Source organism: Arvicola amphibius, chromosome 5 (assembly GCF_903992535.2).
Source record: "Arvicola amphibius chromosome 5, mArvAmp1.2, whole genome shotgun sequence".
Taxonomy (NCBI): domain Eukaryota; kingdom Metazoa; phylum Chordata; class Mammalia; order Rodentia; family Cricetidae; genus Arvicola; species Arvicola amphibius.
The window spans coordinates 37,310,827-37,328,668 of NC_052051.1; positions in this window are offsets into that span (position 1 = coordinate 37,310,827).

Consider the following 17,842-nt stretch of genomic DNA (forward strand, 5'->3'; position numbering starts at 1 on the left):
TTTCTCAATAAAATAAAACCATGATAACCTACTATTGGAATGTTATAATCACGAGTGAGTTAACACTGTCATGCACTTCAAGCAATGACAGGCAATGTTTTATGAAAAGTTTCCATGTAGAAGATACCAATGCAAGAGTAAGTGAGAAATAAAAAGCAAGGAGGAGAACAGATACAAGGCTCAGAAAGGACTTAATCGACTCTGAAGCTGGCGAAAGGTAAACAAGTTTAGACAAAGCCAGTCTCTTGATTATATCTAGAATTTCTCAAAAACCACAACAAAACTATTCAACATGACTAATCACTTAGAAAACTCTAAATATTTTCTACCTTGTGGCCCACATGAAATTTGTGCTAGCTACTTCACTGGCTTTGATTAACATGTGTAGAGGATGGAGCAGAAGTCCAGGGTAACAACCATGATGGTTTATACTCATATCAAGCTGGATCCCTGATAACAATTGGATATCAAATGTCCTAATATAGAAAACTGGAAAGATCTTTTCTTCTTTGACTAGTGAAGTAGACATAAATTTCAATAAAGAACAAAAGGAGTTACTCCGCAGACAGGACCATGAGCCATGCCATAGACCACCTCTGCTGTGCATCGTGGGATACGTTTGTTGTGGGGCACATCAGTCTCGATTACTGCCTTCCCAGATCACCACTAATGTTTTCCTGAGGATCACTTGTGCTTAATAGCAGTTAAACTCACTGAGAAAACTTCCAAGTAGATTGCACTAAGTTTTTGGGCAGCTGAACCTCATTTAAAAAGGGGGAATTATGGCCAGTACTGCCTTGGGTGGGACATAGTTTTGGGTTCCCTTAATGCTCCAAAAACTTCCTGTGGGATCAGACTGAGACTCATCCTTTGCTGAATTTACATCATACTTGTCTTTCTCCAGTGCCCCATCCTGAAATCCTTCCGCACATCCTTTCCTAAAAGTGCTTCCCCAATTCATCGCACACAGTTACGTCCACAATCCCAATTTTGCTGTGTTGAGACACAGCTTTAAATAACAAATGGAAATGTCATTTTCTGACCTTGTATCAGCAGCCTGTCAGGGATTTCAGAATGATTTCACAAACCAAATTTGAATGATGACAAGATAATAATATCGAAGTGTTAGCAGCTACCTGGAAGGAAATGAGCTTAGCAAGACCAGTGAAGACAGGAGCACAGTGGCATCCAGGTGTCACCGCTCCATCTCCCTTCTGACGTGCCTGGATGACCCAGTGCCTGCCTTCTTAGATGTGGGCCTAGAGGATTCAATGACTCTTTTTTGGAGCTCAAGGCATGGCAGTCTTCTCTTGATGAGGACCAGAAATTTCGAGTGATAATTTTGCCTATGCACTCTGTGTTCGCGATCTTTCCTATATGACAACTTGAAGCGAAATAGGACTCCCAGTTGCCCTTTGTTCTTGGTTGAAGTCTCTTTTCTTGTTTATTAAGCATGTAAATGATCCTGAGTCCCAGAGGGCAGGACAATAGCAAAATGAAATGAAATTGGAGTCAGTTTTGCTTAGGACAGGAGAGCATTTCAGTCAGGTTGAAGAAGTAGTAACTCCTTGCAATTAGGAGTCCTGAAGGAGGAAGATCATCAATTCAAGACCCAGTTAGGGCTATTTAGCACCTTAAAAACAAAATCAAACCAAACAAAGCAGGCTTGAAGAAGGGCGCTTAAAAGAAATCCCACACTAGCTCAGAATTGAGTATAATAGAGGGTTATTTATTTAGGGGGTAGACTCACAGATCACAAATCCTGGTGAGACCATGTCCTCCAACAGTGGCTGGCTATGACTTAGAACATTTTGACTTGGGGACCTGCAAGAGGCTTCCTAAGGAGTTTCCCAATGGTATCAGGTTGCCTTGTCTGTCTAATGTTAATCTGCATTCCTTGGTCCAATGTAGGCATTTGCCACACCTTCTACATATACCTGAAGGCTGAGTCCTCCTTTTCTTGTCGTTCCCAGAGGAAAACCGCTTAGTAGGTAAAAGCAAGTCAACGGGTGGGGGTGGGAGACTTTCTGGGTTTTGAACCATTTAGGCCTTTAAGCTGCATCCACCTGGTAGGTGTGGAATTCAGATCCACTTGCAGTGGCCAGTGAAGAAGGACGCTTAAAAGAAAACCCACACTTGGCTCAGAATTGAGCATAATAAAGGGTTATTTACTTAGGGGTAGGACTCACATATTACAATCTGTCTGCCTGAACAGGGAACAGCAACCGAATTCCGCAGCTGGAAAGAGGTTGCTTTACATCAAGTCTCATATATTATATGCAATATTAGTATAAGAGACCTCACCCAAGTGGGTGGGTAACTTAAAGGCTGCTGGCGACAGGAATTCCTACAGCACAGGCTTGGTGACACACACTTTTTATTTAAGACCTCCGGAGTGGGGGCATGGGTTTATGAAGATCATGACTTCAAGGCAACTCTCTGCTACATAGTAAACTTGACCATGACTGCAAGAAACTTTTCTTAACTAAAGAGAAAGAGAAGAGAGAGAGAAGAGAGAGAGAGAGAGGAGAGAGAGAGAGAGAGAGAGAGAGAGAGAGAGAGAGGAGAGAGAGAGAAGAGAGAGAGAAGAGAGAGAGAGACGAGAGAGAGAGAGAGAGAGAGAGAGAGACAGAGAGACGAGACGAAGAGAGAGATGAGAGATCAGAGAAGAGAGAGAAGGAGAGAGAGAGAGGAGAGAGAAGAAGAATGAAAGAGAGAGGTGGGAGAGGGAAGGGTGGATTCTCTGAATAAAAATATAAGACAGGACCAAATGATCAATGATCCATTAATGGTTCAAATACTGAGAAACAAGTGCTACCTCTCTCTGTGTACAATATTTCCTTAACTATCTTGGCAGGCATTGCCTGTTGGCCTTAGTTTGTACTTATTTGAAATATTCATCAATTGGAAAAGGTCTCTTTAGCACATATAGCATTCTGGCTAGGCAGGTATTCACTTTTAGGCTTTGAAGTATATTTTTTCATGATGTTCTGGCATTGGCATTGTTTTCTAATGTTTCAGTTTAGAAGGGAAGTTGATGTTTTCTCTAACCTTCCTTAATATTGCTTCTTTGCCTTGTAATTTTAGCATTTTGAGTATAGTATGTAATATACAAATTCTTGTCTGGTGAGGCTTTTTTTTAAGGTTTAAATGCTTTTGTGACTAAATGTCTGTTTCTTTCTCTAGATTTTGGGAAACTTTTGCTTTAATTTTTATTAAATAACTTCTTAATACTGTTAACATTTCTCTCGACTGTTTTTATTCTCATAGAGTCTTAGTTTGGTCTCTTGCAGATTGTGATCACATTCATTTACTTTTCTTCCTTATTAATTTCTGAATATAATATTTCAGCAATTTTATCCTCCATTCCAGCTTTTATTGTTGGAAATGTATTTATTTTTATCAAAAGGATAAAAAGCAATTTACCAAGTTATGCACCATTTACCTGGCACCCACAGAGACCAGACAAAGCCTTGATTTCCCCTTTGAAATGTTGGTCTGTGTTGCTACTGACTTTCATCTCTATTGCTTATTTTCTCGTCCTGTGCTGACTTTGTTCTTTGCTGTTGGATTTCTTCTCTTGGTTTTGGATTGAGTTCATTTGTTTGTTTGTATCTTTGTTTAAAGGTAATTTATCATTACTACTGGAAAGTTTTTGAAATCTTCATCGAGCATGTTACCTATTTCAATATCTCTGAGTCTAGTTGAGAATTTATGTCTTTCAGAATGATCTCATTGCTTTGATTTCACATGTGCTTTGTGTTTCTAATTGAGCATTTGTTGGTTTCACACCTTCTCTGGATTTGGGGCAGGGAAGGTCTTCTTACTGAGCTCATTTTTTTTTTTGTATAAATCTGTAAGTGTAGGCTCTGTGTGTGAAGTATATATAAGTATTACTATAGATGTGTTCTAGGTGCAAGAGGACAAAATGAGTGTCTTCCTTCATCACTGCTCACTGTTAGTCTGAAGCTCACTGATTTTGCTGTGCTGTTGTCCACCCAATGGATATCAAGGCCCTGCCTCTCCCTACTCCACTCACACTCCTAGACCAGTTGTTAAAGGCATCTGCAGTTATATCAGAGTTTTTGCCTGTCTGCTCAGGATCCAAACTTAGGTACTTCAGCTTGCCTGAGAGAAATTTTACACACTGAACCATTTGTCCAGCTTCTGGGTAGCCTATTCTTGCAAGCAAAATACTCAGGAATACTTGAAGAAGAAAACCGATTTTGAAAGTGATTTCTCTTTCTACTCCTCCAAACTGGGAATGGCTGGGGGTAAGTTGTGTTTATCTTGCCTCTCTGAGTCATGCTGTTATTTTGTCTTGCTGTTTTCTGGTACTATCTTACTGTATACGTGGGTTCCCAATGCTCTTCTATTTTCATCTTTGGCATGGACTTTTTCTCTCTATAATCTGATTCTGTCCTTCACAGGGTCACCCAAGAGTAGCCTCTTGTCCTTCCTTTGACATGCAATTTCTGGGATGAATTTTTAATTTCCAAAGAAGATATACTGAACAGGTATCTGGCATAAGCTGGAGATGTAGAAAGTTGAAAATGGGGATAAAATTTTAAGAATCACCAAAACTCACAAGAGGTAGGAAGAGTGATTCCCACCTAAGAAGTGATTAGGAACTGGTAAAAAAGGAATGACAAAAATAAAAACTTGATTCTGGAAAAGGAATTCAAGTAACCTTGTTTTTAACATTACACAGCATGTATTTATGTCAAATTATCATACTGTGCCTTATAAATTTACACAATGTGGTATTAAAAGTAGATTTAAAAGATATTACAAAGAAATATGACATATCCTTCTCAGAGATAAACCTCTTTTTGCCTTGTTATATTTTAGTAAAGTGAGTACTAACTCAATAAAAGAATAAACATATAGAAAAGATTATGCATAACATCAAAACAATGAAAATTCGAAGCTCAAGAGTATACTCCCAGCCTACAGCCTGACTCTCTGTTATCTGGTATTATGGTATTACATAAGAGCTGACATTTTATAAATATGGGGTCTAGGCTTCCAAGGATAAGTGGTCAGAGTAATGTGGGATGGCCCTCTGTATGCTGTGACTATGTTTTATTTCCACTGGTTAATAAAGAAGCTGATTTAATCTACGGCAGGGTAGACTATAGCTAGGCAAGAAAGCCTCACTGAATACAGGGAGAAAGAAAGCAGAGTCCTGGGAAATATAAGTAACTGCTGGAGAAATAAGATGTGAAGAAACATGCCACAAGCCTTGTGGTAAAATAAAGAATAATAGAAATAGGTTAATTTAAGTTGTAAGAGTTAGTTAATAATAAGTCTAAACTAACAGGCCAAACAGTACGTAATTAATATTAGACCTCTGAGTGGTTATGTTAAAAGCTGTTGAGGGACTAGGCAGGAGAGAAATACCTCTAGTTACAGTCAGAGATTAAATTACTTGCCAAAATTAGAGTGATGCACTTAAAATGTTAACTATTAGATAAATGCTGCCAGCATTTCATTTAAGAGGTATTCATTTTAAGATTATCATCACAGTAAGATTGGTAAAAGAATGTATGAGTGAATAAGAATGTAACTTTCTAGAATTCCTGATTCCTGAATTTTTCTCCTTACCTCCTAAAGTTTGAGTGGTTTCTTATTTTTCTATTTCTCTTCAGCCAAGTTAAATTAATCCATAAATGAATGAATGGATGGACAGATGGATACATGGATGGATAGATGGATGGATGGATGGATGGATGGATGGATGGATGGATGGATGTAGAAAGAGTTGAGTTAAATGATTCAGTTTTCCAGGCTGAACAAGTTAACTATTCAATGTCATATATACACATATTGTTGGACATAAAATTTGGAACAGGGTTCAGACCGGTTTGGACTGGCTAAAACCAGTTTAGACCAGTTTAAACCAGTTCATACTGGCTTAAAATGGTTCAGACCTGTTCAGACCAGTTTAAATGAGTTCAGACCGGCTTGAACTGGTTTAGACCGGCTCAAAACCACTTAAACCAGTTCAAACCGGCTTAACTGGCTTAAACCTGTTTAGACCGATTCAGACCAGTTTAGACCCATCTCGACCAGCTTAGGCTGATCTCAACTGGTTCAGACTGACTTAGACTGGTTCAGAGTGCTCCAGACCGGTTTAAACTGGTTCATACTGGCTCAGTCTGGTTTATACTGCCCTAGACCTGTTTAGACTGGTTCAGACTGACTTAAACCAATTTAGACCGTTTCAAACTGGTTTAGACTGGGTCAGACTGGCTCAAACCTGTCTAGACTGCTTTGAACTGGTTTAGACCAGTATAGACCAGTTCAGATTGGTTTAGACTGGGTTAAACTGGTTTAGACCATTTCAAGCAGGCTTGACTTAGAGATTTCAGTACTTGATTATGCTGTATAAAGTCAACTTACACACACTAAAATAAAAAAATTTTATGTAATTTAAAATTGTAATACATAGAAAGGACCCAGAAGTTACCAAATGTCTTATTTTCAAAGGTTGTCATATTTAAAAGTTAAGACCACTAACTGTTCTTCCAGAGGACAGATTAAATTACAGCACATACATAGCAGCATAGGCCTGTCTGTAACTCTAGTTCCAATTCATCCAAATCCCTCTCTGGCTTTCTCATGCACAGGGCATATGTAGTACACAGACACGCACATAGGCAAAACATCCCTACATGTAAAATAAAAGTAAATAAACAAGTAAATGTTGCCTGAAAGTTTTCTATTTGTAGCACTGTCCTCCACTTTTTTTTTTCACCAACAAGACTATGAAACTTCAACTAATCTATAAAATCCCCAATCTTCTAACTACTCCAAGGAATCAAAATAAATAATCTCTTTTGTTCCATCTTTTTGATCAAATCATTCAGCATTCTGCCTTGTATTCTGCTCAACCACATACTCACTTCAGGGAATCCAAGCCAGAAAATTAAACTAACCAAAGAGAAGTAGGAACTTTCTACTGCACAGAAATTTAGGAACATTTGAAAGCAAATAAAGAGCTTAAGGCTGCTGCGGACTCTTCAGGATGATTTTGGCTGCTGACATTTCTCTATAGAATAACCTAGTTCGCTTACTTCTAAGTCTAGAGCTATCATCATTGCACTGAGTAGAGTTAGCTCTCTGCATAGTAATTCTCTGGGAATCAATGAAAGTGTTGCAGGCTTTGCTCTACTTTCTCATCTTCCTGAGATCAGCTTCAGTCTTCAAATACTTAATATAGTATTATAATAGGTAATGACTGCAAAGGATGTCTGATGTGAAGGGTTTTTGTTTTTGTTTTTGTTTTTGTTTTTTAACATTTTTGTCTCACTCATTGGTGGGAGTTAGATTCTAGGATAAACTTTCTTACCAGTTGATGTGTTCAAAACAATGTCTAGTTCTGAGTAATACCTCCTAAAGTTTTAAAAGTAGATGTGTTGTAGGTAACTGTAAGTATTGTTGATGGTAGTAACAGTGTATATGGTAATTGAAGCAAATGATCATCTCTACTGTGTTTTAGCACCTACTTTTCTTAATAGAGACACAAGCAGAAAGTGGGTTCTTCTTCCATCTCTTCTTTTCTCTTGCTTCTTCCTAAGATCCCACTGAGGAAATAGGTTAATGCAGAGGTGCTGACTAATTTTCCTTAAGAAAACAAAGTATGACAAAGGACGATAGCATTTCAGAGCCAAAGTGAGAAATACAGTGTTCCTTCTTGAATCCAACCCTGAAGCTAAACAAAAAAACAACATTGAAGTTGGAGAAAAACTTAAAGTGGATATTTATTATGAATACTTGCAATATAAAACACAAAGTCTTTGACTTTTCACAGACCTAGCCTCTTTATGTTCAAAATGCTGAGACCTTTAGAAGGCATTTCTATCCCCAGATAATTACAGAAATAGGAATGGGAACACTCTTTAGTCAAGTTGCTTATCCAATGTCATCTAATAGTATATACTAAGACTATTTTGCCATAGGTCTGTGTGCTTATCATATATTTTACTATAGCCCCTTCATCCTGATGCCCTCACCAGGAGTGTGCTAATCAATCAGTAGTTGGATCATTTAGAAAATTAGTATCAGATCAAGTTAACATGTTTCCAAAGAGGGAAACTGGATAGTTCTTGGTCAATAAATGGCAAAGAACTGAGAAAAAGAAGACAACACGGCAGACCAGAAGAGGAAAATAAAATTTCTGTAGTGGCTCACCTGGGCCAATCTACATTTCTTATGTCAGAGCAGAAGTATCTAATCACATTTATGTTCTGTTGGCAACTTTTATACTTTATGCCCAAAAATGAGAATGCAAAAGCTATCTGCAAGGTCACACAGAAAACTAAAGATGCTATTTCAAGGGTTTAACTAATTATTACCCATGAATGTGCAGGCTTAGGTAAAGCAATAACCTGTGGACATGGGTCTGCTATTGTGAACCAACTCTGTTGAGGAATTGTGTCTTCAATTGTGTCATACAGGAAGAGCCATCCTGATGGCTTGACAAAACATGTCTAAAAGATGGTTCTAGAAGTGATTTGTTCTTCCTCTTTACTCACCGCTCTGAAGACCTTGCCAAAAGATAAAATGAGATTTTATAACCACCCCTACCTGGTTTGATCTGGAAATGAAAGAACCATGTTAAATTGTGAGGGTCACTGTGTCTACCCATTTTGCACAAAGGCCCACACATTCACCTTTTTCCCTGAGTGGAAACGGGAATGGGTTCCTATGACACCAGCCTTTTGTAGCACTCAGAAACAATATATTTTCAAGTGCCTCCAATTTGCAGAATTGCAATAGATACAAAGAATTACTATGCCCTTTGTTTTGACCTTCACCTACAGTACAGAAATGAGAAAATTGAAAGTAAAAAAAAAAAGGATAGATTCCTCTATACCTCTAGAATAGATGAACAAATGGCATTTCACAAAGATAGTGGAAAAAATATTGTCAAACTTTTCAAATGGTTTGAGATTTTTTACTTTATCTCAAGCTGTGTGAGGCACCTAAATCTAAACCTGCTTTCTTCCTTTCAAGTATAGGAGAGTGACCAAAACTTGAAATGACATAGGTATACTGTACTAATTTATTTTCCATAATTTCCTTACCTGGAATTTATACTTTTGAAGTTGTCACAATATTACTTTCTGATTTAAACCATAACTGCACTGTAAACTTAGGGTTGAAAGTGAAATGTAAATTACTTCTTCACTCTAAAGTCATAAATAACAATGCTATCATCCAACAGGAGCTAATTCTCCTAATAATAAGTGCAGAAATTTAGTATTTCTTAGCAATACTCTGGCTGCCTTATGTTGTAATAAAGTATCGATACCAGAATGCATCTTATCAAACATGTTGAAACTCAGTTTTCTAAGAATGGCCTTCTCTTCCTCATTGTTAAATGTTTACTTCATTTTCTTAATATTGGTTAAATTAATAACATTTGCTGTAGTTTCAGAGTGACATGTTATCTGAAGTCATGCTACTTTTGAATAATGTCTTTGTGCTGTCAATAATCATGATGCAGATAGTCTTTTATCTGTATTAACTATTATTCTGAGATAGTTAATAGATTCTCTCTCTCTTTGTGTGTGTGTGTGTGTGTGTGTGTGTGTGTGTATGTGTGTGTGTGTGTGTGCGCGCGTGTGTGTGTTTTCATGCAAGCAAAGGCCAAAGTTCATTGTTGAGCACCTTTCTTAACCATTTTTAAGATCATTTTCCTAAGACTGGTCTCTGGTGAGCCTGGAACTCGCTGATTTGGCTAGACCAGTTGGGCAACAAGCCTCAGGGATCTGCCTGTCCCTGCCTTACCATCGCTGAAATTACGGGTGTAAATAGCCACCACTGGCTTTTCTTTAAGTAGGTGTTATAGCTTGAATGCAGGCCATCAAGCTTGCATCGCAAGCATTTTGCTGATGGAGCCATCATCCTGGGACCCACATCTTTTATACTCCCTTGTATCCACAGCAACACTGAACTATGAAAAGTGCCCTTTCATGGAGGCTTGATGTTTTGTAATAAAATCATGTAGCTAAATATCTATAGCTTGTCACTGCCTGTAAATGTGCTTTCAAGACATGAGGTCCATGCCTCCGGCTTCTCAATCACCTTCCAGCTTTAGTATTCTTTCTACAAACTGCCCTACTTGATAACAATTATAAAAGATGCAAAATGCTAAAGCACTCCTTTTACTTTGAGGAGGAATTAGCACAAATAGTAACAATTCATAACACTTTCATCTGTTCTTGACAAGCCATCACAATAGATCAAAAATGTACATATTTTCCTCCAAAATTAGAGGATGTGTAAGTAAATATGCTAATTCATTTTACACTGGTTGACACATTCGTATAGCACATGCCATTCTAAAGGAACCTAAGAAATAACAACGCAGGCCAAATAAGACTCCTTTAGTAAAAGACAGGCCTCCCCTAAAGCACTGTTTAGAATGTGGGCTTTAATGATCTGTGTTAGATTTAGAAAATGCCATGGCCGGGTGGCATATATCTCTATTAAACTTATTTCTATCCTGAATTACAAGAAGTCAAAGAGAGGCACAGAAAATGTAGCACTTTTAACATACGCTCTATTAATGATTGTTAAGACAATGTGACCCCTGAAAGAACTTAAGAATGAAATGAGTATTGGCGCTCCCATGTCAGGGATGATATAAAACCAAGTTTAGTTACACACAACCAGAAAGAGAATCTTTTCTCGTGTCTTTTTAACCACACAATCTCCAATAAGCCTTTTTGTACACAGACCCTTTTGTACTTCAGACTTCATCTCACAAAGGAAACTCAGAAAATCCATTGGCAGGTATTTGTTCTTCATTTTAGGCATAATTAAGAAATTATATGCTGCTGATAACCCCAGTAATGTAATGCCTAACCTCTCACATTCTTCCTTGATTGCCATGCAAAGGATTTGAAAAGAGATGTTTTAGACTAATTATCCACCAGTAATCATCTCCATCCAACCCAAATCACATTTGAGTCCCCCATTAAGGCAGACCAGGAGAAAGAGAGCTTTCTATCCAAAATGCTTTCTGTTGCAATCAGGTTAATTTTATGTTTCTACTCCATTGGACTTCTGAATTTAAACATGGAAGAAACAAAACAAACTCTACATAGAGAATAATAATATCCCAAACTGTGGATTTGGACCAACTGCAGAAAACTATTAGGTTTCCAGAGTACCATTTCATTAAAAAATGTCACCTGCCAACAGGGATTCTCTCAGCACATGGTTCAGATGCTCCAGAGCTACACCCATTCCAAAGCCCAGACCTTCACAAATTTGTTACACAAAATAATTCATATCAAAGAACAAAGAAACAAATGCCAAGTGACCATAGTTATTGATGTCATTTGTATTACAAGGCAGAAAAAACATCAGTCCATGAGAATATATTAGTTTTGATTTATTACTGTAGTAACCTTTTAAAATGATTACTATATCAATGATGCTTTTGCAACTTGTGAAGACTGGGCTTCTCTTCATTCCATTTACTTAAGTAACAGTACAAACATTTAAGAATTTTAGAAACAACACTCTATCCAATATTTACTATAGTCAAAATCATAAATGATTTTCTTTCATTCCTTTTTTTCCCACCGTGAAATGAGAAGAGTCAGAATTATGAGGGAAAAATACATCTCTCCATCTCTCATATGCAGAGACTGTGTGATTATCAAACCTATGCACCAAGCACTACTATTATGATTTTTCAATCTAATTGACAATATCTCTCCACATTTGCAATCCTTGCTTTCCTATTCTGATGTGAGAAAAGTAATATGATGCAATGCTAGAATTTAAGTGTGGTTATTACTTCATATCAGGGTATTTTAACTTTATATTTTTCACTTTTTCTTTTACAGTTGGTAGTAGCATAGGTGGCTGGTTTTATAATTTTGTTTAAATTATACCAACACTTTTCTGTTTGCTTCACACACTTCCATACATCTATGTATATTTCATGAGGCCATAAAGCAGGGAGAAAAGTGCTTGTTTAAGGAAAAATTAGAAGCTCAGCACTTGCAAGCATATCATATGATTCAAGAAAAAAGATGTGATCTGCAACTCAGAATCTTGTATGACCCTGCCAGTGGGAGCTTTCTCTCATTAAAGAGATTAGATTGCCCTGGGTTTTGTTGTTGTTTTTGTTGTTGTTGTTGTTTGTTTTTACATTCACGTCCTTGAAGTCTCATACTTGACCATAAATGAAAAGAAGTTGCCCTTCTTGGGCAATTTTAAGTTCTTACATCAAGGAACGGCAGTTGTATAGCATCAAATTCTTTTTATAGATATTTGTGCTTCATAGAAAATATGCCAGATATTAAACACTAACCTAGGAGAACAAAAGTCATTAAGATACAAGCCCCACAGACACTTGTAGGATACAGGAGGATTTTATTTTTTTGAAGTGCACGAAAGCATACAAACAATTCAGCTTCTACACTAACTCTAATCTAGTTTATATATGGGGAGTTGGAATGAGGGAAAGGCGTACATAGCAGAATTTCATATTGCTTTATTATAACCAGCACATGGGCTGGCCAGTGTTCAACAGTGGTCAAGGTTTTCCCTATAAAATGAACTAAATGGGTTAAGAGGGACGCACCCCTCTCAGAATCTGAGGAGTGGGTATGTTATTTTAGTGGCATCATAAACAAGGTCTTTCTTCTGACTTTGGGGTAGAAAACTTATTTTTATTTTCCAGAGATTATCAGCTCCTCTATCCTTGCATCTTTTACTTGCCTAATATAGAAAATAAATAGGCCATTAAGATAATTCTCCTGGGCGTATTTTGTGAGGGTTTAGGAGCTAGAAGTTAGTGCTACCTCATCCTTTAAAAGTTATTGGTTCTACCATTTGGACCTATTTCCTCAAATCAAACATAGAATGAGGCTGAAATGGACAATGGCAAGCTCCACAGCAGGACACCATACTGACAGAGGGATTGCCTATGTTTTTATAACCTGCTATAATAGCTTTAAATTCCTGATAACAAAATGTAGGGTAAAAACAAAGAAAAACAAGTCATGGTTCCTTTAAAGATTAGTCATGCAAAGACTACAGTATTCTTTCTTCAGGGTCCAAATTACTATTCTAAGCCCAGTGACTATCAATACTGCTCCAAGTTTGACAAGGTTGCACATCTGAGTGAGTATCATAAACACACATTGATATTTCTCCCTTATGGATAATATTTATTTTTATGTCTAGAAATATATATTTTTGTTCCATTGATACTATAATTATAGAATCATTGAGAAAATTATACTTTTGTTTGACAACAGCTAAGCTAGATATTGCATTCGTCACTTACTAACTGTAAGGATTTGTGCAGATTCCATATATTTTTGGATACCAAGATGAGTGTAAGAGAAGAGGGTATGGAATCTAGAAATGGGGTGTACCTGTTTCAGTTGCTACATATTAAAATCAGCCTAGTTTCTCAGTCAGCCCCCGCTGTTGGCCACATTCAGAGAGACGGGAGGGAAGGGGGAGAAGAAGGGGAGGGAAGGGGGAGGGGGAGAGGAGAGAGGGGGGGGGAGGAGGGAAGGAGATGGAAATTTTTAAATATAAAAAAATAATAAACCATGAGAAAAAAAATCAGCCTAGTTATTGCAGACCATGTATCTAGTTGACAAAATGGCCAAGAGTGACCTTGACAAATGATCAATTAAACTTATTTCCTGAAGAAACAATGTTCAAGTGAAGGGTAAAGCCTACTCCCAATATTGCTTGGTTCGCTGAATTATTTGCACCTGCAAGAGTTCTGTCAATTAAAGGTTTTTCAGGCAAAGCATCTGCATAATTCTTTACGATGTGGTCTGTCAATCACAGTGCATAAACCTTGAGTTTAGAGGTTCTTATAGAATACAAAGATGTGATTCTGGGGGCAGCTAAGAATTACAACAAAGAGGTTTACGTATTTCTGTAATATGAAGGGTTATGATTATTGTATAAGTGAAACAATTAATGTGGCAAGTAATTACAGGTTTAAAGGAGTTCATGATTTTATGACCTTGGTGTTTCTGTCCAGTGATCCACTGTAAATCTCAACTTGCCATCTTTTAGTTAGAATTTACTGCAATAGAAACTGCTCTTGTTAACTTGGAAGTATAGGTTATACCCATAAAAGAGAAAGTTATTGTAAACTTACTGGTTCCATGTGTTTTCTTCTTTCTAAGTAGTTCCCTTGGGAAATTATATAAACATTCCAATATTCTCTTGTTCACGACCCTTACAGATCAGTGCATACTTCCTAAAGGAACACGGTCTTTGACTTTGTTATAAGACAGATATGAGAATAAATCTGCCTCTGCCGTCTCCTAGCAACAAAGTCTACAAAATTCACTGAGTTTTGTTGGTGATTATATGTGATGAGCTTTTCAGAGAATTTCATAGAATGATGTTTGGAAAAAAAACAATACTGATTGGAATGTACTAGATATTCAATAAATGTTAGTTTTTTTTCTTATTCTAGGGTTGACTATGGATTAAATGAACCTCATGCAAATCAATTTCATTGCATTTCAATCAGTAACTTTTCGATTTGAAGTGTAACTACCTATCTGTAATCCAAACTTTCTATAATAGATTCTATTTTTTGAGAACATTGGACTTCTCATGGAAATCAACTCCACTCTAAATGATTAAAGGTTAATCATAAAAATAAAGATGATTGATTTAAAAAGTACACTGTGTATCTGACATAACTCTACAATAGGGTCTCAAAAAGAATCGATAAAAATCCATTCTTTGGCTAAAATTCCTCTCTGAATGATGAAATTGTGGGTGGATATGGTGGCCTGTACCTTCCATAATGGCAGTGAAGGACCTGACACAAGAAGACTGTGGATTCCAGGACAGTCTGAATTACAAAGTGATGCCAAGCCAACCTGGACAACATGGGTAAATCCCAAGCCAACCTGAGATAATTAGAAAGACCCTGTCTAAAAATAATTAATAAATATAAATAAAAATAAGTTAAAGAGGAGAGAAATTAAAAAGTGAGAAATAGGAAAAGGGTCGAAGAGGAGAGAGGAAAGAAAGAAAGAAGACATTTTTAAAGCTGTTAATGTTGGCACCTAAAGTATGTGTATAATAAATATGTATTTATAAGAAACAATCCAAGAGTACATATTTTCAATTACTTCAGTAAAAAGTTTTTATAATAAAATTATATACATCCCAAATGTACTCTTCTTTATTGGGACATGCTTACTTTTTTTCTACAGTAAGTTTGATCACCAGTGATGGTTTTTTATTTATTTTTGTTTGGATTCTGAAGATATAGAATTGGATATAGAAAAAGTGGTACCATATGTCTAAAGTGCAACGTAGATGGGAAAAACAGAATAATGAATAGATGGGAAGAAAACAGATGCATGAACCTGTGAGCATGGTTGACTAGATTCTTTTATATCAACGTTAACAGAACAGAATCGTAAAGCACCTCAAAGCCAGCAGCTGGATAGAAAGGGCAGTAGATGCATTTTTATTATTGAATTAAGAATACAAGGGTATGTTGTGTGACTTTGCTGCAAAGGAAAACTTGGCGCTTTGATGGATTTTAACCTATAAGACAAAAACTATGCAACCCGTGAATGCCCTCCAATGTCTGGAAGCATTATTTGTATCTTTAAAATATATATACATATATGTGTATATAAATACATGTATATTTCTTTTGTTTTTTTGAGATTATTTTTTCCCCTTTCCCTTTTCTCCCTCTAAAACCTCCTATATAACCTTCCAAGTACTTTTTTCAAATTAATGTCTTCTACTTTTCATCAATTTGCTAAGTGTATGTATATGTATGTGTACTTGCACGTAAAAAACACATATATTCCTAAATACATGAATACAACCTGTTCAGTGTGTATAATGTTACTTGTTTGTATATTTTCATGGATGACCATTTGCTACTGGAAAATCAGTTACTGTGTTCTTCCCTGGAGAAAACTGTTTTCCCCACTTTAAGCATTCCTAAATTGCTTATCGTTTCTTGCATATGGCTGTGGCCTCATGGGCCTCGTAGACTTTAGCATGACTATTGTTGCTATCTTTGCACATTTTATGATGAAACACTTTCTTATGGTTTAAGACACTCTTTGTTCCTTACTTTGAAAGTAATTTCCATTAAAAAAGAAAAGGCTTAAAACTTACTATCCAAGAAACTAGATGAACTTGTTATTCCAGGGAAAAGGTTATTAAGAAAGTAAAATTTGACTATGAAAATTGCTACATACATGATATACATAGAACAACTTGACTACATGATTTATCTTGACCTCCATAATAAAAGAAAGGATACGTTATTTACCAAACTCTCCTTGATTTGCAGACATGGAAACAGGCCTACTGACTTGCAATTCCTGCGCTATTAAGAGTGGTGGACTGAGATCTTCTGCCTCTAAACTTCTGTTATGTCTACGTGGCAACCGTTGCACTTATTTCTAGTTGGGCAAGAACTGGCCTAACAGTGTTCACTGGAATTGCATCTGGGAAGGGCTATTTCTTCCAGTCTAAAGGTCTTTATTTCGCTAGATTCTTCTAGCGAATATCAGAATTTCTTCTCAGGGATAAACATTGAGAAACTGGAGCCTAAGGTCCCGTTTACTTCAGCATTCTCTGTGGCAGCATTTGAATCACCAATAGAACAATTAGGAAGTCTGAGAATGCTTGGAGAACACGAATGATACCCCTGGGTCTGCTTGGTTCATAGCAGTTCCTAAGAGGAAAGTGCTGTGTTGCCTCTTTCCAGTTGGATATTGTGTGTGGTCGAGACAGTTGTGTAGAAACTAAGCTTACACCTTTGTCTCATGAACATAAAACAGCTTTCTCTATCGGCCTTGCAATTAAATGATGTCATTTCATTACTTAATCTCTATCTGTGATATTAATTAACCAAACCATAAGAGCTTAAATCACCACAGTCATTACCTCACATAGTTCCTGGGGGTTGGGAAACCAAAGAAGGCTAATCTGAGTGCTTCTGGCTCGGGCTCTCACAAATTATGGTCAAATGGTTGGCTGGGGTTGCGGACGTCTCATGATTCAGCTGGAATTGTAGAATTTCCTTCCAAATGCATCCAGGGAGTAGTTGCTATGTCCTTGCTGATGCCTGGCTATAAGTTCCCTGATAAGCACACCATTTTACAGAACGGCTAACAGCAAATTCGTGTTTTCAGGATGAGTGATCCAAGAGAGACTATCTCAAGATTGACACAGAAAACTCGTGTGTCTTACTCTTAGAAGTCACATCATAATGTGTACTGGATGCAGTGTGAAAAGAGACTCTATGGAATAAGAATGCAAGGGGCAAGGATCACTGTAGAGATCTGGATACCATGTGCAGGCCCCTGGTATGTGGTGAAATCATCTGTTCTTTCTTTCTTTCTTTCTTTCTTTCTTTCTTTCTTTCTTTCTTTCTTTCTTTCTTTCTTTCTTCCTTCCTTCCTTCCTTCCTTCCTTCCTTTCTTTCTTTCTTTCTTTCTTTCTTTCTTTCTTTCTTTCTTTCTTTCTTTCTTTCTTTCTTTCAAGCATTGATGTTTTGTCATGGGTATTGGGTCCCCTGGAACTGGAATTTCAGACAGTTGTGAACTGCCATGTGGGTTCTGGGATTGAACTCAAGTATTCTGGATGAGCAATCAGGGTTCTTGACCACTGAGCCGTCTCTCCAGGCCCTCATTTGTGCTTTAGCACATAGAAAACATTCTCTGAAGTCTTACTTGTTCTTTCCCACAATTATCCAAGAACAGCACAGTTTTTCAGGATGCAGAGGGGAAGAAAAACTAAAGGCAGCAGGAGCCTGCACCTATAACTGAGTGCTCAGGGC